Raw genomic sequence first — 14,359 nt, 5'->3', positions numbered from 1 at the left:
CGTTCTGAGATGCGAGGGGGGTGCCCGTCGAACTGGGTCCCCCGGAATTTGCCCCAATTCGGGAGCCCTTCGTTGGAGCAGCCACCGTCGGGGGCGCCAGAGGTGGCACGAGCGGTACGCTGGCAGTGGGAGCCGATGCGGGGCTGGTGGTGTCCATCCCCTCAGCACCCTCAAACGCACTGGAGGACGGGGAGGCAGAGGCGGGAGTGGCACCGGTCCCAAAAGTGGTTTGCACCACAACCGCTGCTGTCTCAGCAAGCGGCATGGTGCCGGGTTGGGCTGCGTGAGGCAACCCAGCGGGGGGCGGGTGCGGGACCACGGCAGACTCGCTGAACTGGGTCCCTGTGGACGCCAGATGCCGCTCCGCCCCCCGGCGAGCTGCGTCAGCGTACCTCCGGAGGGGAAAAGAGGTGAACCTCTTTCGCGCCTCCGGGAAGGTCATGTTCTCCGTTACCTTGATGTTGATTATCTTTTTTCCCAGTTGGAATTTTTCACACTTGCGGGAGTACGCTCCATGCGGCCCGCCGCAGTTCACACAAGTGAGGGTATCGGATGGACAATTGTCGCTCCGATGATCATACGCCGCGCATTTCGCACACGTCGTTCGGCCACGGCAAGTGTTTGTACCATTCCCGAACCACTGGCACTTAAAACAGCGCTGCGGGTTCGGGATGTACGGACGGATGGAGCAACGGATAAAACCTGCATTTATGTGTTGTGGAAGAACTGCGCGGTCAAAAGTCAAGATAATGTGCTTGGTGGGAATCTCCTTGTCGTCTCTGCGGATAGTGACGCGTCTCACGACAGTGACGCCCTGATCCTTCAAGCCGGCAAGGAGATCCGCATGTTTCGTTCAGGAGATCTGTCTCGGATATTACACCCTGCGAGGTGTTGAGGCTGCGATGGGGTGTGACCCCGATGTCGAGATCAGCCAGTCTAGTCTGAGCTAGAAGCTTTGCAGACTGCTGCTTGTCATTTATTTCGATTAGGAGTTCACCAGACATTTGTTTTTTGCACTTATACGATTTTCCTATTATGGCGTCAAGATACTTGGCGATCAAGACTGACTGAGATGCAAGAGGGTGGGTTGGATTGAGGGACTCCATGACGAGAAACCGAGAGTAATGATCTGGTTTAGGAAATGTCAAAGATGGCAATGGGGGAAACAATACTTCGGTGCGGCCCCTTTTAGGGGGCCGATCACGGTTGACGGAGGTTTTGAAAATACCATAAGGCATAGTATAAAAGCAGGAAGACGGGGGTACTTTCTCCTTTGACCTTACCCTAGTAGTCAAAGAGGTCCCGGAGCTCCCTGCCTGGTAGAGAGGCAGGGAGGCCATCGGCCGGCGCTTGACCAAGGCTCTGACGGCCACCGCTTACGGCTTCTACCCTTCAGCTTTAAACACCTCGCCACGGTTGGACACGGCTTATGTATGGGAGCTCGGGATCTGCGGTGTCGCTGCTCACCATTGCCATGAATACTCAAGGTGGCCCATGCGGGGAACACTAAACTGACGCCCGCAGCTGTTTACGGATCGCAGAAGGTATTGCACACGATCAGTTCGGCAACTGTACGCAGAGCTCGATGTTGCGAACCCGGGCAACATCGCCGTGTCGTACGACGGCTCCTGGATGACGAGGGGACACTCGTTGCACATCGGAGTCGGCACACTGATCACAGTTATTCACAGGGCTCATGCTCGATTATGTCGTGCTCTCCAATTTTTGCGCCGGCTGCGAGCGGGCACCCAAAGTGAGTGACCCTGCCTATGAAGAGTGGAAGGCGAAGCACCTCTGCCAGAGAAACACCACCAAAAAAGCTGGGGAAATTGAAGTGGAGGCTGCCCTCATTGTCTTTCAGAGGTCGTGGGAGCTTCATAGGCTCAGGTACAGCAAAGTGGTTTCGGATGATGACTGCTGCACCTACCTTGCTTTGAGGGATGCAGATGTCTATGGCTTCATTAAGATCCTCAAAGAGGAGTGCTTCAACCACGTGAAGAGAATGGGCACTCAACTGCGCAAACTCCTAAAGCAGAGGCCAGCTAGCTCCGAGAGCCTGTGGTGGGGGGCGGCTGACTGGCGACCTGATCAAGAAGCTGACCTCCTACTATAGCAGGGCTATCAAGGCAGCCATGCACAAGGCTGTGATGGCCACGTATTACCACGTGACATCCAATGATTCCGTGTCAAACCACAGCCCCTGCCCCACTGGTCCTGACTTGTGGTGCCGCCAGAACGCTGCCAAGGCCAAGGAGGAGCCAGTACCCAAGCACCGCTACAACCTGCCCCCCCCCCCTAACGTATGCGAGGCCATACTTCCTGTGTATGAACGGCTGGCGGACCACAAGCTGCTTGAGCGGTGCCAGCGCGGCAAGACGCAAAACAGCAAGGAGAGTCTTCACTCAGTGATATGGACGCTGGCTCCCAAGCAGCAAGACGCATCGCTTCACAGTGTGGAAGCTGCGGTCGCGGAGGCTGTGATGCGGTTCAATGCCGGAAGCCAGTTGGCATCATCAAAGATCCTGCAGGAGCTCAACATGACCGTTGACACACTGAGCGCACACGCATGGCCGAAAAGGACTGCCGGCGAACCAAGGACTCTTCCCGCAGGCGGACATCTGCAGAAAATGTGCAGCGGACCCTCAAGAGGCACCTGGGTGGTGCCAGCAGTTGAAATGACTACGGTGGTGGGGCATACTTGTTGTTTCGTGCAAAAAAAAGTACTCCACCTTTTACTGCTTGCATAAAACATAGCACCGCTGTTTTTTCCATTCTCTCAAAATACATATTTTTGACTTTTAGGAACTTCTCAAGAGGCATACCTCAGCACATAGTGCAGCTAGAATGATAGTTTTTCTTTCAGCAGGAAGCTGACTGTTCAAACCATGTGACATTGGAAGCATATTTTGCGTTTCAGCAATTGTTTAATTAGCGCTATTTTTAATTAGTTAGCAGCAGTACTTCGAACCTAAAAGTAAGAATTGATGGAAACTTGTATGTCATTAAAAAACAAAAAAACTGCTTCTCACACAATATTCTACACAACTTCTGGTATCTATTCATGCCTTGCTTGTAATTTTTTATTGATTAGTTTTTCCGTTGTTCTCAAGAACAATCAAGAAAGATTTCTAATTATCTCGAAATCTAAATGCGTTATATGAAAACTAATTGGATATTTGAAATCAGCTAAAAAAACAGAACAAGCCCATAAAGTTGCATGAACATTGGTTGGACAACAATAGAAGTTTCTCAGAGCAGTGTGCCATGTTAATTCAGTTCCCCAATCGATGCACGACGTTAAGACAAAATGTGGTCTCGGAAAGGGTCTTAGACAAGTTATAGCGTGATCGGAATCGTGTCATGTTTTCTAACTTTTATTTCACTGCTGCTTACAAGCGAATTACTGGCTACTGATGGCTCTGTCACTGTCTGCCAGGCACTGCCATTCAAACCCACTGCGGCTTTGGCAGGGCTGTCTCTTGCATTGTATTGTACTCACGCCATTAATAAAGTATTATAAAAAAACGAATTTCTCATTTGAGTTTTGGCAGCCAATTGAGCACTAGTTTACAAGTAATTGGTATTTTGCGGTCCACCAGTGGTTAAGTGTCCCTCAATTGGAAGCAATGGGACTTTTTTGTTCCAATTGCAGTATTCAATTGTTACAGAATAAAAGCTCTAATGAACTTCCCCACACCAGTTGCAGATAACCAGCAATACCTGCGACTATGGGCTATGTATTAACACCACTTATTTCCCACACCTCAGCCTTCCATGCTCAGCAAATATGCAGTGCCAGCGCTAGATGCGGCTCGGCTAACTGTTTACAGATACAAAGAAAGGTGACAACAGGGCAAAGCATCATGGGTAGCATTTATTGCAACCTGAAAATCAAAATGAATACAGACTGATCGTTGCCCATAGCACATTCGGGGTGAGGTTGCACACAACAGCTAGAGACCTGTATTTACTCGCACAATGAACCGAATTTTTTTTTCAGGACTTTTGGCATGAATTAGGAGAAAGGCTTACTCTGCAGGAAAAAGTTCGAACAGATCTTTAAAAGTTGAAATTTCGTACATAAAGATGGTAAGAGAAGTGCTATCAAAACTTAATGTTTGAGTAAAAAAATGTACGAAAATAGTAACAATTTTTTTAATTCACAAATATGCTGGTGCCTCCCGGGGGCTACTCTCTAGTAGGTTCATCCTGCTGCTAGCTGTCGGAGCTGCCTTCCTCACTGAAGTTACTTGCAGCCTCCTGGTCGTCATCGGCCCAAAGCGCGTGGCCCACATTGTCAAGGCTGTTGAAATTTCCAGTCTTTTTGAAGCAGCAGACGATAAGCTCGGCATAAGATGCCTCCAGTATCCTTCGGCACAGCATGTTGGTGGATGACTCAGTTTTCCCAGCTGGACTAAGGTCGTGATTCCCCTCGGCCTTTCACTCCATGTAACGCCGTTGCACGTTGCCCTTGAAAGAAATGTTGATCGAGATGTCGTGCGGCTGCAGCACAGAGGTCAGGCCACCTGGGATGAAAGCAATGTCTGTGCAGAGCTCCTGCATTCAGAAATGTTTGGAACAAAACTTTAAGAATGCTGACCGTTTTTATACACTTTTCTTTCACTTTTTGTTACGGTGCAAAAACAGCCGATTTTGAGTGCTTCCCCAACTTTTTTTTCTCTTGACCTACTGGACACATTTTGCATTGCTATGCACGAAATTGCAACTTATAGGTTGCTTTCTTAAACACATAGCAGCAGTTTTGTGAAAGGTACAATTATTTAGTTTATCGGTCAAATAATCAGAAAATGCACACAAAACATATACGGACAATGTATATGGGCAATCGTACTGAGCCTAAAAATTATTTCAGGAATTCTAAAATATACAATTCTACATCCTTAGGGAGCATGAACACAAAACACGACTGGTTTATTTGAAAGACTGCCTAGTTAGAATCATACTCGCACCACTTTTAACGTAAAATTTACTCAAATAAGCTTTACAGTTAGCAAAAATGGCAATGGCCATGCAACTCACTAGCTCATTTCCCGCAACAAAACCTATGATGTCACACCAGACAGCTCTGCGATTGGCAGAAGCCAGCGAAAGCAAATAAATGCACGTTATGCAGGGCTTACATTCTTCCTTCACGAGATATTTTCGCTTAAATGTAAAGCATGTACAGTAGAACCCCGCTGTTACGTTCCCGGGTGCTGGGTTTTCCTGGCTGTTACAATGTTTTTGGCCAGTCCCGGCATACCTCCCATTGAATCCAATGTATTGAGAACCCCGCCCTTACGTCGCAAGTGTAGGACCGTTCCCGCGTGTTATGTTGCGAATTGGCGGTTGGAGCCGGCCATGGAGAGCGGCCATGTTGGCTTTTTCCGCTGCTTGGCCTGGCTTGGCTATAGGCTTAGCCGCAAATGTCGCCAGGAACTTGTTTTCGGTTGTCGCCTGCCTGTTTTCTTGGCTTAGACTCATTGTCATCGTCATTGTTGTCATCGCCATCGCCAACCAGTGCAACTCGTGTGCTTTTCTCGCATGTGTTTTTCTTTGTGTACCTGTCGCGCCGGCCGTGGAAGCGTGCGTCTGCCAAGTGCTTCCTTTTACGCGTTTAACACAGGATGGCAGCAAGAAAGCGGAAAGCGCTTTCACTTCAAGAGAAGTTGGACATTATCCACGTCGTGAAAGAAAACCCTACGCGGAAAAGGGTAGACATAGCGAAGGAGCTAGGACTGACACTCTCCACATTGAATTCCATTGTAGCAACGAGAGGCGAAATTGAAGAGAACGCCCGCGTGTTCGACGTAAAGTGCAAGCAAGCCTGGAGTTCAGAGTACACTCATCTTGATGAGGCCGTATTCACTTGGTTTAAGCAAACCAGGGCAGGAGGAGTAAACTTCGACGGCACCATCCTGCGGGAAAAGGCTTTGGAGATCGCCGACAAGCTCGGCATCGATGGTTTTACTGCATCTAACGGCTGGATCGACCGTTTCAAAAACAGGCACGGCATAACTTACCGTATTGTGAAAGGCGAGGCTGCAAGCGTCGACATAGCAACCGTCGACACCTGGAAAAATCACGTGGAGTCTCTGATTGACGGCTATGAACCAAGAGACGTGTTCAACGCCAACGAAGCAGGGCTTTTTTTCAGGATACAGCCGGCCAAAACACTGAGCCTTAAGGGCGAGGCTTGCCGCGGCGGAAAGTGCAGTAAAGAAAGACACAGTTTTGCTGAGCTGCAACTCGGATGGTTCCGAGATAATGAAACTGTGGGTCATTGGAAAGTTAAAAAACCCGCGCTGTTTGAAGAACATCCGCCACCTGCCCTGCCATTATAGAAATAATAGCAAGGCATGGATGATATGCTCGCTTTTTCAAGAGTTCTTGAGCTACATGGGCTCAAAGATGGGCTGTCGAAGCAGGAAAGTCATTCTCTTCCTTCATAACTGCTCGGCGCATCCCAAAGAGACAACGTCGCTGCGCAACGTCAAGGTTGTGTTTCTTCCGGCGAATACCACAAGTCATCTTCAGCCCTTAGACGCCGGAATAATTAAGAACGTTCAACACTTCTACCGGAAGTGTATTGTGAAGCGATCTTTGGCGAGCATGAAGCATGGGCAGCAGCCGACTGGTGTCACAATTTTGGATGCTATGCATTATTTAGCATCGGCATGGAGCGCTGTTACCGCCGTCACTGTTAAAAACTGTTTCACGAAGTGTTTCGGAGTGTGCGGTGGTGATGCAGCAGAAGCTGGTGAAGTGTGTGACTTCACGGACTGCGACGAACTGAACTCCGCCATGGAGACTTGGCACTAACAGAATCACGTACAATGATTACACTAGTGTGGATGATGCAGTTGTTACCACCGCAGTGTTGTCCATCGACGACATCGTGGCAGAGTGTGCCGGTACGTGCTCCAGTGATGACGAAGTGGAGGAGGAGCAGCCACCAGAGCTGGAGCCAACCTCGTCATCGGCCGTAGCGGCACTGGATTTATTAAGAAGGTACGCGCGGAGTGACGATGCCGAGACCCACATGGCGCTGCAGATGCTTGAGAAGCGCCTTGTGCTGCTCAGACGTGACAAAATGCACCAAGCAACGCTGCACGATTTTTTCGAGCGCAGGTAATGAAATAAAATTCTGCACACGCTTATTTCTTTCATTTTCCCGTTTCTCGGCTCTTGCGTTTCCTGGTTGTTAAGTTTTTTTCCCCGCGGTCCCGTGAAAAACGTATCTGTGGGGTTCTACTGTATAGGGTGTATGCAAAAGCGACGGTGGCACGATGCATTGTGGTTAGGTCGCCACCTTGCCGTTCATCAAAGCGAGTTGACGGTAAGCGCAAGTGGAGTGTTGCCAGACATTTCATTTTTACAGCAGCGGCAGGATTGCTTCGATGGCGTTTGAACCAGGAGGATACGTGGAAGCTTTAGACAAAATCGACAAAACAAAATATGAGTGGAAAATTGTGTTGTGGTGTCAACCCGATCGTGCTTGGTGGGGCTGACTGCGCTACGAGCGTGGAACTGTGGCCACTGTGGCCGCGCGTCGATTATGTGGACATAGTCGACTTCCTTGTGTTAAGAACTAGGTTTGTGACGTTGAAGCAGCTGAAACATCGGAAGGCTCTAGAAGGCCACAACTTTCGAACGAGTGGGTGGGTTCGTCAACCATGGCCGAAGCAAGTCTTGGCCGACACCGTGATCATTGTCACAACGGCAAACTCTCGTATCATGTGTTTAATCGGCAGGTCAGCTGCTTGGGCGCATTCCGATTGTCATTACATTTTCATGTGCAGGTGGAACCACTCCCAGAACCTCAGCGTGCCCCCTATGCAAGTTTGGACACTAGAGAAAAAAGATGGAGAGGTGATCGTGGTGCACTGCTCGTGCATGGCCAGGATCAGAGGCATGCCCGCGCGTAGGTGCGCTTGTTTCATATAAAATGCGCCGCACAAGTGCAATAAGATCATTCCTGCGCAAATGGCGAGAATCTGTGGCTTCCCCCACACCTTCACAAACTTCCTGTGCGTCCGATCGCTGAAATGAACTTACCGTCAGCCACAATGAAGAAGCGACGCACCGACAGTTTCCTCACGGCCAACTGCTTCGGCGGCGACGGAGGCGGGGTGGCGCACATTCTTTGCCAACGCAACCCAAGCAGGCCATCGGCCGGCTGCTGCCAGCATAGACTTGGCCTTCAAGGATGTCCACCTGCCGGCAGTGGGGAGCTGCATGGGTGCAGACCTGCACCGCATCTACGAACCCAGTGCTCAAGATTTAAGTTGTGCAGAAGTTGAGCAGCACTGCGACCATGTGTATGACATCTGCGACCTCAATGATAAGCATTGAAGCCGCAATGCGGAAGCAATCTATGAGCACGCAGTGGTGTGACTACAGGGCTGGTCGAATCCACTCTGTATGATGTTTGCAATACAAAAGTGGAGCGACCATCCCCGAGTTTGGTGAAGCGCATTTGCTACCCACATACTAACAAGGTGCATTCAGATGCGGTTAATTATGGCAGGGAGAACGAGGGAAACGCCCTTGCAAGCTACAAAAGCTTGGCCCTGGAATGGCACGGCAGCATGGAGTTTAGAGACGCAGGGTTTTTAATATCCCAGAAATACATCTTCCTAGGTGCAACACCTGACATGCTTGTAAAGTGTTCTCGCTGTGGCGAGGGCAACGCAGAGGTTAAGTGCCCATGGAGTGCTAGAGGCCGAAACCTTGCCGACTTAGTAAACGAAATGAATAGTTGTGTTGCCGAAAACGGGAGCATTTTAGAGCCTGAATCAAATCACTTGTCGCTGCTACTTTTACCTGTCGCACAGCGGTTTTTTCGCAAGGCGCTTCTGCCCGAACTTGTTGACCGAGTATTCACACGACCAAATGATAGCCGGCCGCCTGCCATAAATGGGTGCGCACCAACTGATGGTGCACAGTCCAATCTGGGTGCAGGACCCACTCAAGTTGACAAAAGTGACCAGTACTGTTTGTGCAAGGGACCTGAAGAAGGGAAAATGATTGCCTGCAATGGCCCTTGCTGCCCCTAACATGGTTTCACTTTCAGTGTGTAGGCCTCAAGGGGGAACCAAAAGCAAAAAAAAAGGGTTCTGCCGTTTTAGCAAAACATGAATGTTCTGTTAGCATTTCATTGATCAACATCTACCTGCAACGTTGGCTCATCCAAATATTCTTGTTGGGTTTACAAATTATTGGTCTTTTATGCAATCAACTGTAATGATCTGCTGTCCCTGTTGAAATGGATGAGAAACAAAAGCTCCAAATCGTTGCTGGCTTTGAAAGTGGTGCACCAGACTGGATGTTTTTTTTCCCTACCAGATATCTGTGCAGTGTCCTAAAATGTTTAATGCAACACCTTTCCTAATGTCCTTGAAATCCTTAGTGCAATGCCTTTTTTCAGTGTCCCCTTTGAAACGTATGCATGCTGTGATGTGTGCAAACTGCTTTTTCACACTAAGATGGAATCTGAAATGAAAACCTCTGTATGTTCCTCAATTTTAGTGCTAAAAATGATACATGTGGCTGAGGGAGATTTTTGCAGAATGCAAGCGCTGGTTGCAGCAGTGCAGGCAGAAAATAAAATCATTCAATTTGTTGCAAGGCACAGACACCAATAACCCACGAGTCCTATGAAACATCTAAAGCACAAGAAGCATTCTGCAAACACCTTATAGTACATAAACCAAATGATCAAACACAACAGCACCTCAGAACGAGCCGCGGGCTATACGTAAATTTTTGCTAGTGGAATGGGCCTACACCCTAAAATTCACTGCATTTTGGAGATTTTATTATGCATTCTCATGACCAAAGCATTTTTTCAGCGGATCCTCAGGCGGCTGCGCATGCCCCTTTTATAGTGATATCAGAGATGTCAGGGCAAGATTGCAATATTTTCATTATTTTCTAATCACAATTCATCTACTCAATGGTAATTACATTTTGCTTCTAAGCATTTCTTGTACAGGTGCCGTCAGAAGTAATTGGAGCGTGGGAGCTGTGGCCGAACCGCGTAGGAGCGCCGTGTAGCTGCACTGGCGGTAAACTAAACAAGCAGAACACGCATGCGTGCCTGCCGATGCCGATAATCAATCTTTATACTTCTCAACCTGTTGTGGCCGTCTGCCAGCGCCCCCTACCTTGTGTTAAGTGGACGTTCAGGGACAGCCCCAGGGGGTCGGGGGCCCGCCCGCCATGGAGCCGGCTGTCACATGTATCCTGTACCCTACTCTCATGTCTTAATTATTAAAGGTTATCACCTACCAAAACGTGAACATGGTGTCAGAAGTTGAGGACTAGTACCCGCACGCAAACTTCGCCAGGCCAGCCGCTGGAAACCCGGACTCATCAGAAGTTCGGCGTCTTCGTCAAGCGTCGTCGCTAGGCCTCCGCCGCCCGCGCATCGAAACAATGGACGGGGCTTCCACAGCTACTCGCCCAGTGCCGCCAACGCCGTCGCCGTACCAGATTTCACCGCCGGAGCCTTTCACGTTCCTACCGGAGCATTGGACGACATGGAAGAGGCGTTGGGAACGGTTCCGCACCGCATCGGGACTGAACGGCAAGCCGGAAGATGCGCAAGTAAACTCTCTCGTCTACTTAATGGGTCCAAAGGCTGAGGAAATTTTCCCCACTCTCCTCATCCCGGCCGACAAGCAAGAGTCCTACGCCGACGTGTTGGCTGCGTTCGAGGCGTTTTTCATCGTAAAAAGAAACGTCGTTTACGAGCGCGCTGTATTCAACAGACGCTCACAGCGTGAGGGAGAATCGGCGGCGGAATTCATAACTGCGCTGTACGCGCTAGTTGAAACCTGTGACTATGGGAACCTCAAAGAAGAGCTGCTCAGGGATCGGATCGTAGTCGGGGTCCGAGACAAGAAGCTGTCTACGAAACTCCAGATGGAAGGTGATCTCACGCTCGAGAGGGCAGTATTGTTGACTAAGCAAACAGAAACCGTCGGTCGGCAGCAAGAGAACCTGAAGCAGCCGGTCGACCCTTCATCTGCCGAAGCGGCCTACGTGGATAGCCTGAAAGTGAAGTCACACAAGGGAAGAAAACCCAAGCAGGGAGGTCCGCAAAACAGGGGACTGAGCCAGCGCTGAAACAACCCTGCTACTGGTGTGGCAACGCAGTACAGCATCCCAGGCAACAGTGCCCTGCTTCGAAAGCCCAGTGTCACAAGTGCGGCAAGCAGGGTCATTTTGCATCGGTCTGCAAAGCCAAGCGACTACGACAGATCATCCAGCAACGTGAGAGCACGCAAACAAATGATGAACAGTTCTTTGCCGGAACAGTCAACGCTACGATGAAAAAGAAACCGTGGAAAGTTTCAGTTGCCGTCAACGGTCACAGTGTTGACTTTCGTCTGGATACAGGGGCAGACGTCACGGTTGTGCCAACAGGTCTGCTATCAAGGCTGGAAAAGCAGATCACTCTTCTCAAACCCGACAAGCTCATTCTTGGACCAGCAAAGCAGCGTCTAGACATCGTTGGAGTCCTGAATGCGACAGTCTCATACAAGGGAACGAGTGTCACAGCAGACCTGCACGTCACAAGGGGCCTGGACGAACCACTCCTTGGGCTAGACCTGATAGAGAGCTTTGGCATCTTGCAACGAGTAAACGGAGCCTGTTCTACGCAGTGTCTAGACCCAGTCAGCGAGTACCCAGAACTATTTCAGGGCTTGGGGAAAGCGCCTTGCGCGTACAAAATCAAGCTGAAGCCAGAGGCAGAGCCCGTGGCAGTTGCATCCCCAAGACGCGTACCAGTTCCCCTGCTAAAGCCAGTTGAGTGCCAACTCCAGAAGATGGAAAAGGAAGGAGTCATCACCAGAGTGAGTGAGCCAACAGACTGGTGCTCGCCAATTGTGGTCGTGCCAAAGAAGAACGGTGAAGTGCGCATATGTGTAGACTACACAGCGCTGAACAAGAGCATACAACGAGAGTATCCCCCAATCCCTAGCGTAGAGCCGATTTTGGCTACCTTGGGACAAGCCAAGTACTTCTCTCGTCTCGATGCATACTCGGGGTTCTACCAAGTGGAACTGCATCCCGAATCAACGCTGCTCACAACATTCATCACTCCATTTGGTCGGTTCAAGTTCAACCGCCTTCCCTTTGGCATTTCTTCGGCTCCTGAACATTTTCAGAGAATGGTTCATCAGCTTTTAGAAGGCCAGGAGGGAGTGGCGTGCCTCATCGACGACATTCTCGTGTGGGGCAGGACGAAAACCGAGCATGACAGTCGTCTCCTTGAAGTCCTGGACAGACTAAAACAGAAGGGACTTACACTGAACCGTGACAAGTGTGTGTTCGCTCAGGAAACCGTCCAGTTCTTGGGCCATGTGATCAACAAAGATGGCGTGACTCCAGACCCAGACAAGATTGCGACCATCGTTAACATGCCTCCTCCAACAGACGTGACCGAACTAAAGAGATTCTTGGGCATGGTGAACTTTGTCGCACGGTTCATACCAAATCTAGCTGTCAAGGCAGCTCCTCTGAGAGACCTACTGCACAAGGACGTCCCATTCAGCTGGGACAGCGCTCAGCAACGTGCATTCGAAGATCTTAAAGCTTCTCTCACATCGCAACCACTGCTTGCTCTCTACCACCCTACAAAGGAGACGGTCTTGTCTGCAGACGCGTCCAGCTACGGGCTGGGTGCTGTTCTTCTGCAGCGTCAGGAAGACAAGAGCCTGCGAGCCGTTGCCTACGCTTCAAAATCGTTGACAGAGGCAGAGAAGGGCTACTCCCAGATCGAAAAGGAGGCCCTCGCCATCACATGGGCATCGGACAAGTTCAAGGACTATCTTCTTCGTTTGAAGTTTCATATTGAAACTGATCACAAGCCTCTCATCCCTCTGTTCACTCGGAAGCCAGTGGATGACCTCACACCAAGACTGCAACGCCTGCGTCTTAGGATGATGCGATACGACTATACGATGCAGCACGTACCAGGCAAGGACCTGGTTGTTGCTGATGCATTATCCCGGCAGCCACTTGCAGCACATGGAAGCACAGACCTTGCTGACGAGGTTAGAGAGTTCGAGCAAGCCCTCATCTGTCATGTGCACGTCCCCGACGTGAGCTTACAGACTCTTGCGAAGGCACAAGGTGGAGACCTCGTTTCCAAAGCCATCGTGGACTACCTTCAAACAGCCTGGCCGAAGGTGAAGTCCCAAGTGCGGCAGGAGTGTTTGCCATACTGGCAGTTCAAGGATGAACTTACACTACATGACGGAATCATCATGAGAGGCCAGCGCTACTTCATACCTGCAGCCCTAAGAGCTTCTGTGCTCGGTTCTCTCCACGACGGGCATGAAGGCATCACGAAGTGCAAAAGGCGAGCCAAACTGTCCTGCTGGTGGCCAGGTATAGCGAGAGACATTGCTGACACCGTGGAGAAGTGTGTCAGCTGCATGGAGCAAAGACTAACTCCAGTCCAGCCGCTCATGACCACCCCCTTCCCAGACAGACCGTGGCAAAGGTTAGCCATGGACTTGTTCTATGCCAACGGGAAGTGGTACCTGTGTGTGACGGACTATTACTCGCGCTACATTGAGATAGCACTACTGGAAAACCAGAGACCCGAAACTGTCATCCAGAAGACAAAGTCTATCTTTGCAAGGCATGGCATTCCTGAGGAAGTGGTCACGGACAACGGGCCGCAGTTCCGTTCGGAGTTTCTGGCTTTTGCCAAAGACTGGGGCTTTCGACACATCACTTCAAGCCCTAAGTATGCACAAAGCAATGGCTGTGCTGAAGCTGCGGTCAAGATCGCCAAAAAGAAAATAACGAAGGCATCGGATCCGTACAGGGCTCTCTTGGCGTATCGAGCAACACCACTGGACAACGGGTACAGCCCGGCCGAGCTGTTGTTCAGCCGTCGGCTGCGAACGCACATCCCTTTGGCACCAGAACTGCTGAAGCCTTCAGTTGCAGACGCAGCAGCCCTCAAGGCTTCAGAGCACAAAGCCAGAAGTCGTCAAGAGTTAAACTACAACAGAAGGCATGCTGCCAGAGAGCGACCGGAGTTTCAACCTGCCCAGAAGGTTTGGATCAAGGACCTGAAACGCACTGGAACAGTGCTTGCGAAGGCGGATGCGCCCCGCTCCTACATCATTGGCACGGACCAGGGCACCGTTCGCCGAAACGCTAAGTTCTTGGTTGTCGATCGTCGTGAGAGTGCCGAGGAAGATCAAGTCTCCGTTGACAGCTTGCCTCCCCCGCGTGACACACTCACCGACACACCCAGCAACGCGGCTCCCTTGGCACCACCATCTCCGCAAGCAGCTGGACCTGGGACAAGGTCGCGATCTGGGAGACT

At 50.4% G+C, this 14,359-nt stretch overlaps 1 long non-coding RNA gene across 8 annotated transcripts in view; it reads right to left on the bottom strand.

The window, feature by feature from the left end:
* Nucleotides 1-3,858: 3,858 nt before the first annotated feature.
* LOC144168922 (uncharacterized) overlaps nucleotides 3,859-14,359 on the bottom strand; it is a 71,428-nt gene continuing 60,927 nt past the window's right edge. For 3 of the 8 annotated variants that reach the window (XR_013322293.1, XR_013322296.1, XR_013322295.1), the window contains one exon: nucleotides 3,859-4,557. This is a non-coding gene — a long non-coding RNA (uncharacterized LOC144168922). Of the gene's footprint in view, nucleotides 4,558-8,058; nucleotides 12,908-14,359 lie in introns of those variants that run through there. The other 5 variants (XR_013322299.1, XR_013322297.1, XR_013322301.1 and 2 more) reach the window with 4 other exon arrangements.

The sequence above is a fragment of the Haemaphysalis longicornis genome, unplaced genomic scaffold (assembly GCF_048455015.1).
Source record: "Haemaphysalis longicornis isolate Haplotype H1 unplaced genomic scaffold, Haemaphysalis longicornis Haplotype H1 scaffold_2, whole genome shotgun sequence".
Taxonomy (NCBI): domain Eukaryota; kingdom Metazoa; phylum Arthropoda; class Arachnida; order Ixodida; family Ixodidae; genus Haemaphysalis; species Haemaphysalis longicornis.
This window is presented reverse-complemented; position numbering and strand designations above follow the sequence as displayed.